General features: G+C 40.3%; 1 pseudogene; it reads right to left on the reverse strand.

The window, feature by feature from the left end:
• The window catches only part of LOC128584404 (rho GTPase-activating protein 28-like), a 39,760-nt pseudogene extending 37,302 nt beyond the window's left edge, over positions 1-2,458 (reverse strand).
• Positions 2,459-15,709: the final 13,251 nt, after the last annotated feature.

Genomic DNA, 15,709 nt, shown 5'->3' on the forward strand with positions numbered 1-15,709 from the left:
TGGGTATACTATTATCCCCATTGTACTGCTGAGGAGACTGAGGCACACAGTTTGATTCACTGCAATAAAGCAGCTAAAATGCATCTCTGGAAAGGGTACAGAACTTCCCCAAGTTCGCACAGTAAGAAGGGGATTCAGGGTCTCTGCCATTTTCCTTGCAAGAAATAATGGTTCCTGGAACTAAGGTAGTTCTCATAGGTATGGAGAGAAATAGATATTTAGGAAGAATAGCCACAGGGGAGTCCATAAGAAAAGATGGATATAGGATGGAAGGGGACTGCCTCCAATTGTCTTAAAAGAGGAACATTAGCTTTGATAGTAGTGACAGCTAACAGTTATTTTATTTTATTTTAATTTTTTTGAGACAGAGTCTCACTCCTTTGCCATGAGGTAGAGTGTTGTGATATCATCACAATTCACAGCAACCCCAAACCCTTGGGCTCAAGCGATCCTCCTGCCTCAGCCTTCTGAGTAGCTAGGACTATGGACATCCCCACCACAATGCCCGACTCATTTTCCCAATTTTAGTAGAGATGGGGTCTCACTCTTGCTCAGGCTGGTCTTGAACTCCTGAGCTCAGAAGAACTGAGTTGCTTCTTTTCGTTACATCCTATGGTAGGTTTTTACACCTACGATATAATATAAACTCCTGTTGAATCTTCTGTCTTTGACTTTTTATAGATTTTTGTCAAACTCTGTCCTTTACTTAGAGGACAAAGGGCATAATTTTGGTTTTAAATTAAAGAAGGAAAGAAAGTCTGAGTCATCGGGTACTCTGGACTTGGATCCGTGCCCTGTCCCCTCTCTCCCCTCTGCCTGGTGTGTGTTCCTGGTAAGTTATCTCACCCTCCCATCCTTCAGCTGCCTCATCAGTAAAAGGGAGATGATGGCACCAGTATCCTCAGGCTGCTGATAAGATATGATACTGTATGGATGGCATCAGTGTGCCATGCCTGGGAAGGTGCTCCAACAAAAGTCCTGCACAGAAGCATCCCTGGCATTCTCTGGCTATCTGGCTGCCCTTCTCCCTGCTCCCTTCACCAGGCCATCAGTCAACCTGATCTGAGGAGTGGCTCAATTTGATGCATTGGTAACAAAATGCAGGAAGACAGAAAAAAAGAGATGTAGAATTGTTTGAGTAAAGTGGTATATCTTTCCTTAATCAGTATTCTCATATATAATTTAAAAACTCATTTTAAAATTCATTAGGATCTATGTTAAAGGCTTGGAATTTTAATCATGCCACTGGATGTCACTGTTGACTAAATGCTCATGTAGGTAAAGCAGTGTAAACTGTTGGTTATAAAAAAAAAAACATGACTTAAAAGCAAATCAGCTATTCAGCAGCTGTTCAACTCAGTGAGAGTTGCTGAGATAACTCTCAGCAACTTTTCATAGTCGAGATAATAACATTTCCAAAACTCCTTTCCAGCAAAATTTTTCTGTTTGTCTAAATGTATTCTATCTGCTCAGTCACACCTGAAAACCACCTCTGATTTTTAGACTTTACTCTTTGTTTGGAAAATTCATAAAATGCTTACACACACACATTTAAAGAAACTAGCCTAAGATACAGCTCAGCAAATAGTTGGATGACCATATATGTGTACTGTTCTTCAGCCACACAGAATAACTGAATACACACACAATCACAAAAGCACACATACCATTTGAAAAAAAAGTAGTAGAACCTCTGCAAGTCTACTCTACTGATACATGCATGTGGTACATGGCTGGTTTATAACAATTAGGTCAACTTAAGGTGATGGTCAATGTAGGAAGATGGCCAGATATGGAAATTCCACTGTGTTAGGAAAAAAAAATAACTGGGGAATGCCATGGGTCAGACCATCTGTGTTTATCCCCTGATGTTACAGTAAAATGATGAAACGGGCTCTAAATGCTGCTTCAAGGCTGGTTGGCCTGATTGCATGTAGACCATTACAGGACATGGGGAATGAAGCTGTAAATCACCCCTAAAGTCCTAACAGGGCTTTGGTGTCTTTAAATCCAAAAGAAAATTCATTCATTCATGACTTTACAAAGTATCACATCGCAAGCGCAAAGTCCTATGAAGCCCTCATTCTCTTCCATCTACTCACTTTTTGCAACACCGGGGAACTTTGATGTCAGGGTCTTTCCTGCGGTCATTTTCCAAGAGGACTGTGAGTGGAACTCCAAAAATCCCACTGTCTTCATTGTAGAATCATCAGCAGGAAAGAAAAAAGAAGCAGAAAAGCACAACTTTATCCCAATCTGTCAGAAAGCGTGAAGACAAGAAGCAAGCAGCCCCTTTAGTTACCTCGTCCTTTCACTTTCTCTGTTTTGTTTCTTTTCAGTTGAATTCCAAAGGCATCAAAGAAGGCGCAGTCAGTTCAATCAGAGAGAGGTGGCGGATTTTCTTCATGTCTTCAGCAGACAGATCTCTTGCTTCAGTTAAGCCAAATCTGGTTTTCTGAACAATAAGTTTCTGAAATGCAAAATTAAAATATTTTTAACAGCAAAGGAAAACTGTTATACTTTTATTCAAATGCCATCTGAATGTTCTAAATCTATATAGCAAAACATGCCATTTGTGAAAAATCTCTAAGGAGCATACTGCATCATAGAAATATTACAAATATGTTTTTTAGAACATTTGCAGATCAGTACTGTCCTAATTAGAAACAAAACAATAAGTCTGAAGTATACAATAACACCCCCGTCAAAACTGTGGAAACTACCTTGTTGCAAGGAACATCCGGTATTGTCAAACAACATACATTCCAGGTACTATATAGAATGGACATATGCAGCCTGACAATTAAGTGTGCAAAGTCATCCTAGAAAAAGTGCTCCATACCCTACTGCTGAATATCATTATAATCAAATTACTCCCCTTGGGAAGCTATGCACTCACGCTGGTATCTAATCCACCCCTCAAAGCAATTTGGGAACTCTTTTTTTCTGGAATGGCCATCAGAGCTGTCTTGGTATGAGGTCTGACAATTAAGTTCATGAATTTACTACTGTGTTCTTACACTGGAAGCACCATACAAACAGCTTGGTAAGGTATCATAACCTTGATATATCAGTATCACACTGCTATGTTTATGTTGACCTGTGATGGTGTCTTGCTGAGTGGTGTTCATTATTGTTGTTGGGGGTTTTGTGTATCATTTGAGGATGGCTCTGATGGTCATTCCTAAGTGCTTTCCTAGGATGAGATCACAAAATTAATTGTCAGATCTCATAGCCTGGCCTTTAATCTGGATCACACATGACACAAACACACCAGGCAACATTTCTAGGTATATCTCAGGACAGCTTTAGACACATCTGTTTGTTTTTTTGTTTATTTGTTTTTGAAGGTCAATCCTTAAATCAGGCTTCATCTATTTCATTTTGCATACCTGAAGACTTTACTAATCTCCCAATTTAAATTGATCACGCCTGCTTACTGAGACAGTTATTCTAATCAAATTCAGATAATTCCAAATTCTTTAAAAAGCAAAAATGTACATTACTGCAAATAATTTTATGATTTTGAGGACAAAGATACCATGATATTCTCCATTTCCACACTAAGAAACAAAATATAGAAACAATAACAACAAACCCTTCAACAATCCAGAAATTTCAGGAAGAATCTAAGCAGCAAAGCAAGAGAGTTTTCTTATCTAATATCCACAAGTACCTTTGCTGAAAGAAATGCTGAAGTAGGCAATAGCCCATAGCTATTCCCATTACTAAACTTTACATAGACATTCTGCACAGGGTTTCCTAAGTTAGAGCTTCCTTGAAGCTTCTGAACAATCTACTCATCCATTCATTCACCATCCAAGAATTGTTCCTTGGAACCCCAAGCATTTAAAGGAAAAATACAAAATGTAGAATGTAGTTTTGGGAATACCTTGTGTTATTAAACATGTATTTTACCTTCCTTCTGACACCAATGCCCCACAATACATAACAATATAAGCAAGAACTGCAATAACTGGTTGAGCAATTGCTGTTGAGTCCTCTGAGCAGCCTTCCTAGGAGGCTGACCTGCATCCTGGGTGAGCTGGACCTCAGGAGGTGACAGCTTTGGCAGGCAGACCCGGGGGCCAGGACCTGTTCTTGGTTGATTCTCTCTAGAGACAAGGAGGGCTCCTCCTGAAACCAGAGTCCTCCTGGATTCCTTCTTTGCTTTACAATACCACTTTGCCCTCTAACCTGGAAACTGCTTAGGGACCAGAAAGGGTTTTGGAGTTTGACACACTTAGGTCTAAATCCTCTTTCTGCCTCTTACCATCTGTGAAGGAATGTTACCTAGCCTCCCTGAGGCTCAGCTGTCAAATGTGAATATTCACTAGAGCCCAACCCATAATTAGAGCCCCTCCCACAGTGTCAGGCCCACCCAAGGTGCATCTTAGAGAATCCGTCCCTGTCCTCTTCCTCTCCTCTGTCAAGGGCTAGTTTTCTGGGAATGGTCCAGGTCCCCTGATGCCAAGAGTCTGTTTCTAGATGACTCATTCCTTTAGCTCTGAAACTGCCTGGGGCCTGCTCATCATGCCTCCAGCCCTGTTCAGCACTAAGTATTTGGAATTCCACAGAAGAAACTATTCACACATGCTTTAGTGAATAGCAAAAAGATCAGTGTAACCTTGTTCTATATGAGGCTTCCAGGATTATAATATCCTGAATAAATATAATGAGGCTTTGAGGCTAATGTTGTAGAGCTCTCCCTTTGCCAAATGCATAACAGTATCAATTCTTGAATTGGTTTTGTGAGTTTTTAGTGTCTGTCCTATGAGCTCTAACTCTTTGTTATGACTGATTTTCTGTCATACTTATTCTGATATGTGGCTTATAGGGGCACAAATGCAGAAAGTTAGGGTCTGTATTGACTTATATGAAGTAAGCAGGCAAAGCTCAAGAAAGCTCACAAGCCAGGTGGAAATCCTATTATAAGACAGTATTTAAGCACACGCCCTCACAACTTTTCCTAACCATGACCACCAGGCACAGTCGGGTAGGCTGTGTACTGCACAACAAATGACAAATAACAGCCCAAATGGTGGTGCCCAGCTTCTCCAATCCCCTTTGTACATACACAGAAACACTTAGAAAAAAGAAATTCATGAAGAAGTCTCAGAAAGTTAATGGAACAATCTTGAAAGTTTTTTTTTTGTTTGTTTGTTTGTTGTTTAAATATAAGAGTCTCTGCTCAGCACCTGTGGCTCAAGTGGCTAAGGCGCCAGCCACATACACCAGAGCTAGCAGGTTCGAATCCAGCCTGGGCCCACCAAACCATGACGACGGCTACAACCAAACAATAGCCAGGCATTGTGGTGGGTGCCTGTAGTCCCAGTTACTTGGGAGGCAGAGGCAGGAGACTCACTTGAGCCCAAGAGTTGGAAATTGCTGTGAGCTGTGATGCCACAGCACTCTACCCAGGGCAACAGCTGGAGGCTCTGTCTCAAAAAAAAAAAAAAATATATATATATATATATATAGATTATATATATGAGTCTCAAGCTGTTGCCCTGGGTAGGTTGCCTTGGCATCATAGCTCACAGCAACCTCCCACTTGGGCTCAAGTGATCCTCTTGCCTCAGTTTTTCTATTTTCCGTAGAGACGGGGGTCTCACTTTTCCTCAGGTGGATCTCGAACTCGTGAGCTTAAGCAATCTACTCGCTCTGGCCTCCCAGAGTGCTGGGATTACAGGTGAAATTACTCTATTTCCCTGCCACCCAGATCCCTCATGTCATTCAGAACTGGTTCACCACCCTGGCTGTTGATGTGGTAAAAAGAAACCATTCTGCTATTCAAATTGCCCACATGTGGCTGCTTATTAATTCAACCAAGGACCCTAGGAATACACCAGGTTTCTCTATATTTGATTACTCTAACTCAGGCTTACATATCTTTTCTGATGGTATCCAAAGTCCACAAGATTGAGGATTTTGGTTTCTATGAAAGGCAGATTGCAGGAAATAAGTTCATAGTAACTTAGAAGTGGGAAGCTGTAAAGCAAAGATGGTCTGGAAGCATTAGTCTGCCTCTCCGACTTTGGAAGTCCTGGATTTGCAGGATTATCAGCCTCTCTGACTTTGGAAGTCTCAAATTTGCAGGATTATGCAGCAACTCTCCTGGTTTGTTCCCTGCTCTTATTTGCAAATAGATAACTTGAATGCAAGCGTGCAGAATGAAGTTGCCAACGTGCAGCTCAGGTTTTGCAGCACTGCTTCATTTTTGGATATCCTAATCTAAGAGAACTTGCATTATTGTGTCAGCCTGGTGGGTCAGAAAATACAGGCAGTGTATAAAGCCATCCAGGAACCCCCACTGATGATAACATGTCATGAGCAAAGTAAGCTTCCAGAGGATCGCGAATAATCACTTGATCATAGCCTAAGCACTGCCTAAGAAGTGATAAAATGCTAAATTTAGTTCTGCATTTGATATACACACGACAGCCAGAATTTGTATTCATTGTGTGTAAGGTATACGTGGGTATACATGGATACATGGATCTCTCTCTCTCCCACACCCTACTCTGTGGTCACCACAGCCAGACTAGGTAGAGCCAATGACTCTCATGCCAATGTGGTCATGAGGGCCAATGGAGCTCTCTGATCCAGCCTAAGGGGGTGAAAGGGACAATTATGGCTCCTGCTTCAGGCAGCAATAATCCCTTCCTTGGGAAGTACCTTCAAGGCAGCACAGGGAAAATGGCATCCAGCAAAGCCCTGAGTTTGTGCACATTCTCAGCATCTTTGCAAGCCAGCCACTTCAGCAGGAGTCTCCAGATAAAACAACCTTAACTCAAGTCCAAAGTGGCATCTCAGCTATCTTCAAACCTGGACTACACTCTGTGGTCCAGCTGAGCCTTCTAGGGTTTGGTTCTGGCTCTATGCAATGCTCACTCGCCTTTGTTCCTTAAAAGAAGTTTGACATACAGAAATTATCCTCCAGAAGCCAAGAATTTCCAGTAAACAAAAATAATGACAGCAACAACAGTAGTGACCCAGTAACATAATAAGAGTAATAGCTGCCAGTGATTTCCGGGGCAAATTTCATGTATCTCCTGTTATGTCAACCAATCATCCTGTTAACTCCATTGTTCCAATGGAATTCTGACTTTACTTGTAAGGAAAAGGAGCTTTGGCAAAGTTCAATACTTTGTCCGGTAGGGATCTTGGGAAACTTGCCCCGTCCCCGAAGTTTGCTGAAAGATCAAGTCACAATTAAGGCAGATTAATAAATACCATGCACATGGGGGAAACCACATGAGTGATTACGCAGTGTCTCAGAGATGGTCAGAGACCTTTTTAGATGCATTTTGAGGAGGGGAAGGAGGCTGCAGAGTACAGGGGCAGCAAGTGGTTGCTAAGGAGGATGAGGTGGGGGAGGGATAGGTTGACTTTTAAGTTAACCTGGGAGACAGGTATTGTGCTTTGAATGATTTGGGCCAGGTCTTCCAGAATTCTGGAGGTGGAAAGAAAGTTGGGTGCCCCTTACCCCCTTGATGTTTTGATCAGGTCAGTCTGGTTTTATGCAGATAGAGGGAAATTCCCTTCCAAAGCTTTCTAACTCTGAATGGCCTTTGACTCAAAATATTCTTTACCTCAAATAGGCATGTTTGGGAATGAAACTTCCTTAGTGCCTTCATCCCAGAGTCTCACAGCCAGTAAATTGGAGAGCTGCCATTTAAGTCCAAGTTGGCCGGTTCCAAGTGCCTTCCTTTACTTTGAGAACACCATGAACTCAGTATAGACCAGGGCTGTATTAATTTAGCCTCAGTCTCCTAGGTCTCGGCTTCCCATCTGTAAATTAGAGGAACTGAATGAGATTTGTTCTCATGGGGCTCCAGCTCAAAAAATCCATGGCATGGGTTAAAGTTACAGGGGAGGATAGAACAGGAAAGGGAAAGCAGCAGTCGAGAGGATGGTAGTGTGTAATTCCAGAGTATGGCCACCAGGTGACAGCATTGTACTTTGTTTTGATGTGTTTACTGCAGACTGATTTTTGTGTTTCAGGTAACTCCACCACGTATATAAGGACAACAAGTGTCTTTTCCCGAGGGGCTTTATGCCTAGCACTGAATTACCCAAAATGCGGACTGTGCATATCTTGGGGCAAAGTGATACAATCCCGTACCCCTCTCCCAATTATTTTTTAAATAATTTTATATTTTAATTTAAAAAAACACTTGAAAAGAGTCATTTTGGGGAGAAGAAAAGAGTTAGAACTTCTTTGACTTCCCTGCACTTTTTTTTTTTTACTATTTAATATTGATTTCATATTAAATTGCACGTGTTAGGGGTTGGGTATAGACATTGGATTGTCTTAGGGCCCTTTGGAGACCTCAGTCTGGCTTTGCTGGTGAAGTCCATCAAAGGGTTAATAAACATAGCTTTTGATTCTTTCAGAAACGTGCTACTTTTCTACTAAAAATTTTTGACATATTACCGTGTATTGGGAGCTTTTTCAGCTTTATGGCGGGAAAATTGTGAAAATGCTGTTTATTGGGACTGGATCCTCATAACAGAGCCAAGACTTTCTACCTGCTAGGAAACTCTGAACAGAAGGAAGTGACCACTTCATTTGTTCAAAGACCAGATTTTTTCTCCCTCTGTTATCAGTGAAGTCTAGACCCTAAAACCTCCAGGTCTGGGCAATGGCCACATCAGAAATGAGGATTTCAGGGACCCCTTCATCTGCGTTTGTCATTAATCTGCAGCTGGCAGCGTGGAGCCTCCACTGGCTCAGCTCCCACCTGATTCCGGTGAGGCTGACAGGCGCTGCCCACGCACAGCGACCCTGGAGAAACTGGATGCAAGATTAATACTGCATAAAATGTCCCCACGGGGAAGTTCCCTCCAAGGTTCAGGATTTCTGCAAATAGAAGGGAAATAAGACCTGAGAGTCATTTTCTCTCACTGCAGAATATTAACTAAGAACACACCAAACATAAAAAATGTGTCTGTGATAACACAGGATTATATTCAACAGGGAGAGAACATTTTACTCCACACAGTAAAGGCCTTGGAAGCTCTGGAAATTTTGTGAGGAAAGAACAGCTACCAAATATATGAGTTAAATTTATAGGAAAGCTACTTAAGAAAGGAAAGATCATAAACAATGTAAACGAGAGTGGCAGGTTATTTTTAACATCCCTATATGCATTACCTATATCACATAAGTTTTCTTATGTTTTCATTTTATGTGGCTCAAATACATTTTGATTCCCCTTGAAACTTCCTCCTCGACACAAGAATTTTTTATAGAAATGTGCTGTTAACTTCCATGTATTTGGAGATTTTCAGCTGTTACTTTGTTAGAGTTCATATAATTGTACCATAACCACCAACATTCAGAACAAAGGCACCATGGGAAATTCATCTTTGTTCAGAATTTCAGTGGTTATGTTACACCTCTTCTCAGTGCCAGCTATTCAGTTAGAAACGAGAACCTTTCCTTCTTCTAGGACATAATTTCTGACCTCAGCCAGCACTGATCTTTTTATTGCCTTGTGGATAAAGTGTAGTGTTGTTGTTGTTGTTGTTGTTGTTGTTGTTATTGTTGCAGTTTGTCCAGAGATGGGTTCGAACCCACTACCCTCAGTATATGGGGCCAGCGCCCGATTCACTGAGCCACAGTGCCACCTAAGTATTTGTGTATTTAAACATATCTACAAATAAGAAGGTACAGTGTAACGTGCCATTGGACCCCCATCGTGTCTGTGGTCTGTCATTTCCTGAACTGTTCTGTGATGCATGAGTGTTCATCTACTACTTCTACATTGTTTCAACTTTCCTGCAAAAGCCTCCACTCTGTAAAGTGTTTCTATTCTCAGTTCTCCAAACACTTATGCTCAAAGTCTGAAAACACTTGCCTGTTCTCCAAATCTGGCTTTCCCCTTACTTGCACTGACACCCCAGTTTTCCTTCCCTTTTATCTCCTCTGGCCTGTATACCACCATTCTTCCAGAGAATAAACACCATCTCATCTTCTCTTCCCAATCTCTTGGACCATTCATGACTACTCCTCAATCAAAATTTTACTACAGTATTTTCAACTGAAATGAAATTTCCAAACCATAATCTTTACATGCCTTCTTTTGTACCTCTAAGTACTCTGAGAACAGAGTTTGCTGCAGGTGACAGGTTCTGAGTGAAGTTTTGCTCTTTTTGCTCTTTTCTACTATTGATTTGGTGACTGCTTCCCCTCCCCAAAATGAAAAGTAGATAATTATTTAACCACAGAGTCTTTGCTAGATAACACAAGATAGCATTGCCCCAAATGTGTGCATGAGAGGCTAATTCCAATGGAAAACACAAAAGGGTTCTGATTTTAAAAAGTGTCATGAAATAGTGTGTTCTGATCAGCTCCTATTTGCCTCATAGGTGAAAGAGGGACTCCCATGTCATATGGTTCGAGATGCTCCAGCACACAACTCCTGACCCCAGTTGGATGATCCCCACATCAGGTTATGAGTCACATATACTCATGGCCAGCAAAGGACATCACTCACCATTCAGGGACACAAGAGTTGTACTTGTGAGCAGAGTGAAGCAGAGGGGCTGTGGGAAGAGGGGGTGTGTAAGAATCAGGAGGGTTAGGGGTGACCCTGTTCCTGTGGGAGGGTATGATGAGCTTGTCTAAGCAATTTTGCAGCTGGTCATGAGATGAAGCCCATTAGATGGAAGATCATTTGCTGTGTAGCTTTCCAGCTGAGAGGAATGGGAAAGGGGTTCCTGCTGGTGGGGACATAGCTGGTGAGAACAGAAGAACACGGGGTTAGGCCTTTGAGGCCTTGTAAGGCTCAAAGGTGCCAAGTCATCACTGGAAATTGATAAACAATGCTGAATAGGTTTATTTACTGCAGAACTTCTTAGAAACTTCTATAAGTCGGTGCCAATGTAAGTTCAAGAGAGGAATAGCATAAGTGTGGTTATTAAATCTATTTCTTGATGGCATACTTTTTAAAGAGGAACATTTTGTGGATTAGCATTTAAGAGGACTTATTTTCAAAAATGCTGCCTTAAAACATTGATGAACCCAACATAGTGACTAAAGTAGTCATGACTAAAGTCATTGCCATTTAATTAACTTTTTTCCTAAGGAGTTTTATAGAGAAATAAAATGCTACTATGTACTTGTTTTTTTTTTTTTTTTAATATGTGAACTCCAAGCATTTATTTATTTATTTTTTATTTATTTATTTATTTATTTATTTATTTTATTGTTGGGGATTCATTGAGGGTACAATAAGCCAGTTACACTGATTGCAATTGTTAGGTAAAGTCCCTCTTGCAATCATGTCTTGCCCCCATAAAGTGTGACACACACTAAGGCCCCACCCTCCTCCCTCCATCCCTCATTCTGCTTCCCCCCCCATAAACTTAATTGTCATTAATTGTCCTCATATCAAGATTGAGTACATAGGATTCATGCTTCTCCATTCTTGTGATGCTTTACTAAGAATAATGTCTTCCACGTCCATCCAGGTTAATACGAAGGATGTAAAGTCTCCATTTTTTTTAATGGCTGAATAGTATTCCATGGTATACATATACCACAGCTTGTTAGTCCATTCCTGGGTTGGTGGGCATTTAGGCTGTTTCCACATTTTGGCAATGGTAAATTGAGCTGCAATAAACAGTCTAGTACAAGTGTCCTTATGATAAAAGGATTTTTTTCCTTCTGGGTAGATGCCCAGTAATGGGATTGCAGGATCGAATGGGAGGTCTAGGTTGAGTGCTTTGAGGTTTCTCCATACTTCCTTCCAGAAAGGTTGTACTAGTTTGCAGTCCCACCAGCAGTGTAAAAGTGTTCCCTTCTCTCCACATCCACGCCAGCATCTGCAGATTTGAGATTTTGTGATGTGGGCCATTCTCACTGGGGTTAGATGATATCTCAGGGTTGTTTTGATTTGCATTTCTCTAATATATAGAGATGATGAACATTTTTTCATGTGTTTGTTAGCCATTCGTCTGTCATCTTTAGAGAAAGTTCTATTCATGTCTCTTGCCCATTGATATAAGCGATTGTTGGCTTTTTTCATGTGGATTAATTTGAGTTCTCTATAGATCCTGGTTATCAAGCTTTTGTCTGATTGAAAATATGCAAATATCCTTTCCCATTGTGTAGGTTGTCTCTTTGCTTTGGTTATTGTGTCCTTAGCTGTACAGAAGCTTTTCAGTTTAATGAAGTCCCATTTGTTTATTTTTGTTGTTGTTGCAATTGCCATGGCAGTCCTCTTCATGAAGTCTTCCCCCAGGCCAATATCTTCTAGTGTTTTTCCTATGCTTTCTTGGAGGATTTTTATTGTTTCATGCCTTAAGTTTAAGTCCTTTATCCATCTTGAATCAATTTTTGTGAGTGGGGAAAGGTGTGGGTCCAGTTTCAGTCTTTTACATGTAGACATCCAGTTCTCCCAACACCATTTATTGAATAGGGAGTCTTTCCCCCAAGGTAAGTTCTTGTTTGGTTTATCAAAGATTAGGTGGTTGTAAGATGTTAGTTTCATTTCTTGGTGTTCAATTCTATTCCAAGTGTCTATGTCTCTGTTTTTGTGCCAGTACCATGCTGTCTTGACCACTATGGCTTTGTAGTACAGACTAAAATCTGGTATGCTGATGCCCCCAGCTTTATTTTTGTTACTAAGAACTGCCTTAGCTATACGGGGTTTTTTCCGGTTCCATACAAAACGCAGAATCATTTTTTCCAAATCTTGAAAGTACGATGTAGGTACTTTGATAGGAATGGCATTGAATAGGTAGATAGCTTTGGGAAGTATAGACATTTTAACAGTGTTGATTCTTCCCATCCATGAGCATGGTATGTTCTTCCATTTGTTAATATCCTCTGCTATTTCCTTTCTGAGGAGTTCATAGTTTTCTTTATAGAGGTCCTTCACCTCCTTCGTTAGGTATATTCCTAGGTATTTCATTTTCTTTGAAACTAAGGTGAAGGGAGTTGTGTCCTTAATTAGCTTCTCATCTTGACTGTTATTGGTGTATACAAAGGCTACTGACTTGTGGACATTGATTTTATATCCTGAAACATTGCTGTATTTTTTGATGACTTCTAGGAGTCTTGTGGTTGAGTCTTTGGGGTTCTCTAAGTATAAGATCATGTCATCAGCAAAGAGGGAGAGTTTGACCTCCTCTGCTCCCATTTGGATTCCCTTTATTTCCTTGTCTTGCCTAATTGTATTGGCTAGAACTTCCAGCACTATGTTGAATAGTAAAGGTGACAGAGGACAACCTTGTCTGGTTCCAGTTCTAAGAGGAAAAGCTTTCAGTTTTACTCCATTCAGTAAAATATTAGCTGTGGGTTTGTCATAGATAGCTTCAATCAGTTTTAGAAATGTGCCACCTATGCCTATACTCTTCAGAGTTCTAATTAGAAAAGGATGCTGGATTTTATCAAATGCTTTTTCTGCATCTATTGAGAGGATCATGTGATCTTTATTTTTGCCTCTGTTTATATGGTGGATAACGTTTATAGACTTGCGTATGTTAAACCAGCCTTGCATCCCTGGGATGAAGCCTACTTGATCATGATGAATGACTTTTTTGATGATAAGCTGTAATCTATTGGCTAGGATTTTGTTGAGAATTTTTGCGTCTATGTTCATGAGTGAGATTGGTCTGAAATTCTCCTTTTTGTTTGGGTCTTTTCCTGGTTTTGGTATCAGGGTGATGTTTGCTTCATAGAATCTGTTGGGGAAGATTCCTTCTTCCTCAGTTTTTTGGAATAATTTCTGCAGTACAGGAATAAGCTCTTCCTTGAAGGTTTGATAGAATTCTGGAGTGAAGCCATCTGGACCAGGGCATTTTTTGGTTGGAAGCTTTTTTATTGTTTCTTTGATCTCAGTGCTTGAAGTTGATCTGTTCAGGAGGTCTATTTCATCCTGGCTAAGTCTAGGGAGAGGGTGTGATTCCAAATATTGATCCATTTCCTTCACATTGTCAAATTTCTGGGCAAAGAGTTTCTGGTAGTATTCAGAGATGATCTCTTGTATCTCTGTGGGATCAGTTGTTATTTCCCCTTTATCGTTTCTGATTAAGGTTATTAGAGATTTTACTTTTCTATTTCTTGTTAGTCTGGCCAATGGTTTATCTATTTTATTTATTTTTTCAAAAAACCAACTCCTTGTTTCATTAATTTTCTGAATGATTCTTTTGTTTTCAATTTCATTGATCTCTGATTTGATTTTGGAGATTTCTTTTCTTCTACTGAGTTTAGGCTTAGATTGTTCTTCTTTTTCCAATTCCATAAGATCTCTTGTGAGACTGTTGATGTGCTCTCTTTCTGTTTTTCGAATGTAGGCATCTAAAGCGATGAATTTTCCTCTCAAAACTACTTTTGCAGTATCCCACAGGTTTTGGTAGCTTGTGTCTTCATTGTTGTTATGCTCAAGGAAGTTAATGATTTCCTGTTTTATTTCTTCCTTCACCCATCTGTTATTCAACAGAAGATTGTTTAATTTCCATGCCTTTGGGTGGGCTTGAGCATTTTTGTTAGAGTTGAGTTCCACCTTTAGTGCCTTATGGTCTGAAAAGATACAAGGTAAAATTTCAATTCTTTTGATTCTGTTGATATTTGTTTTGTGTCCCAGGATATGATCAATTTTGGAGAATGTTCCATGGGGTGATGAGAAGAATGTATATTCTTTATCTTTGGGGTGGAGTGTTCTATATGCGTCTATCAAGCATAGTAGTTCTAGAGTCTCATTTAAATCTCCTACATCTTTGTTTAATTTCTGTTTAGAGGATCTGTCCAGCTCTGTAAGAGGTGTGTTAAAGTCCCCTGTTATGATGGTATTATCAGATATCATATCGCTCAGACTGAGTAAGGTCTGCTTCAAGAATCTGGGAGCATTTAAATTGGGTGCATAAATATTTAGAATGGAAATGTCTTCTTCTTGTAGTTTTCCCTTGACCAATATAAAGTGACCATCTTTGTCTTTTTTGACTTTAGTTGCTTTAAATCCACATGTATCTGAAAATAAGATTGCAACTCCTCTTTTCTTCTGAATTCCATTTGCCTGAAAAATTGTCTTCCAACCCTTGACTTGGAGCTTTAATTTGTCTTTTGAAGCCAGGTGTGTTTCTTGCAGACAGCAAATGGATGGCTTATGTTTTTTAATCCAGTCAGCCAATCTATGTCTCTTCAGTGGGGAATTCAAGCCCTTAACATTTATTGAGATAATTGATAAGTGTGGTAGTATTCTATTCGTCTTATTTGGTGAGAGTCCATTGCTTAGTTTTATCTTTTGCATCAGTGTGGAGGTTAGGTTCTGTCCTTTGATTTCTGAGTTCTTACTTTGCTGCTGATCCATTGTGGTGGTCAGTGTGCAGAACAGGTTGAAGTATTTCCTGTAGAGCTGGTCTTGTTGTGGCGAATTTCCTCAATGTTTGTATATCCGTAAATGATTTGATTTCTCCGTCAATTTTGAAGCTTAGCTTAGCAGGGTACAGAATTCTGGGCTGAAAATTGTTCTGTTTAAGTAGATTAAAGGTAGATTACCATTGTCTTCTTGCTTGAAAAGTTTCATTAGGGAAGTCTGCAGTCACTCTGATGGATTTGCCCCTGTAGGTCAACTGGCGCTTACTCCTGGCAGCTTGCAGAATCTTTTCTTTTGTCTTGACTTTGGACACGTTCATCACAATGTGTCTTGGAGAAGCTCGGTTAGAGTTGAGGCGACCCTGGGTCCGATATCCCTCT

This window comes from Nycticebus coucang, chromosome 4, assembly GCF_027406575.1.
Source record: "Nycticebus coucang isolate mNycCou1 chromosome 4, mNycCou1.pri, whole genome shotgun sequence".
Lineage (NCBI taxonomy): Eukaryota > Metazoa > Chordata > Mammalia > Primates > Lorisidae > Nycticebus > Nycticebus coucang.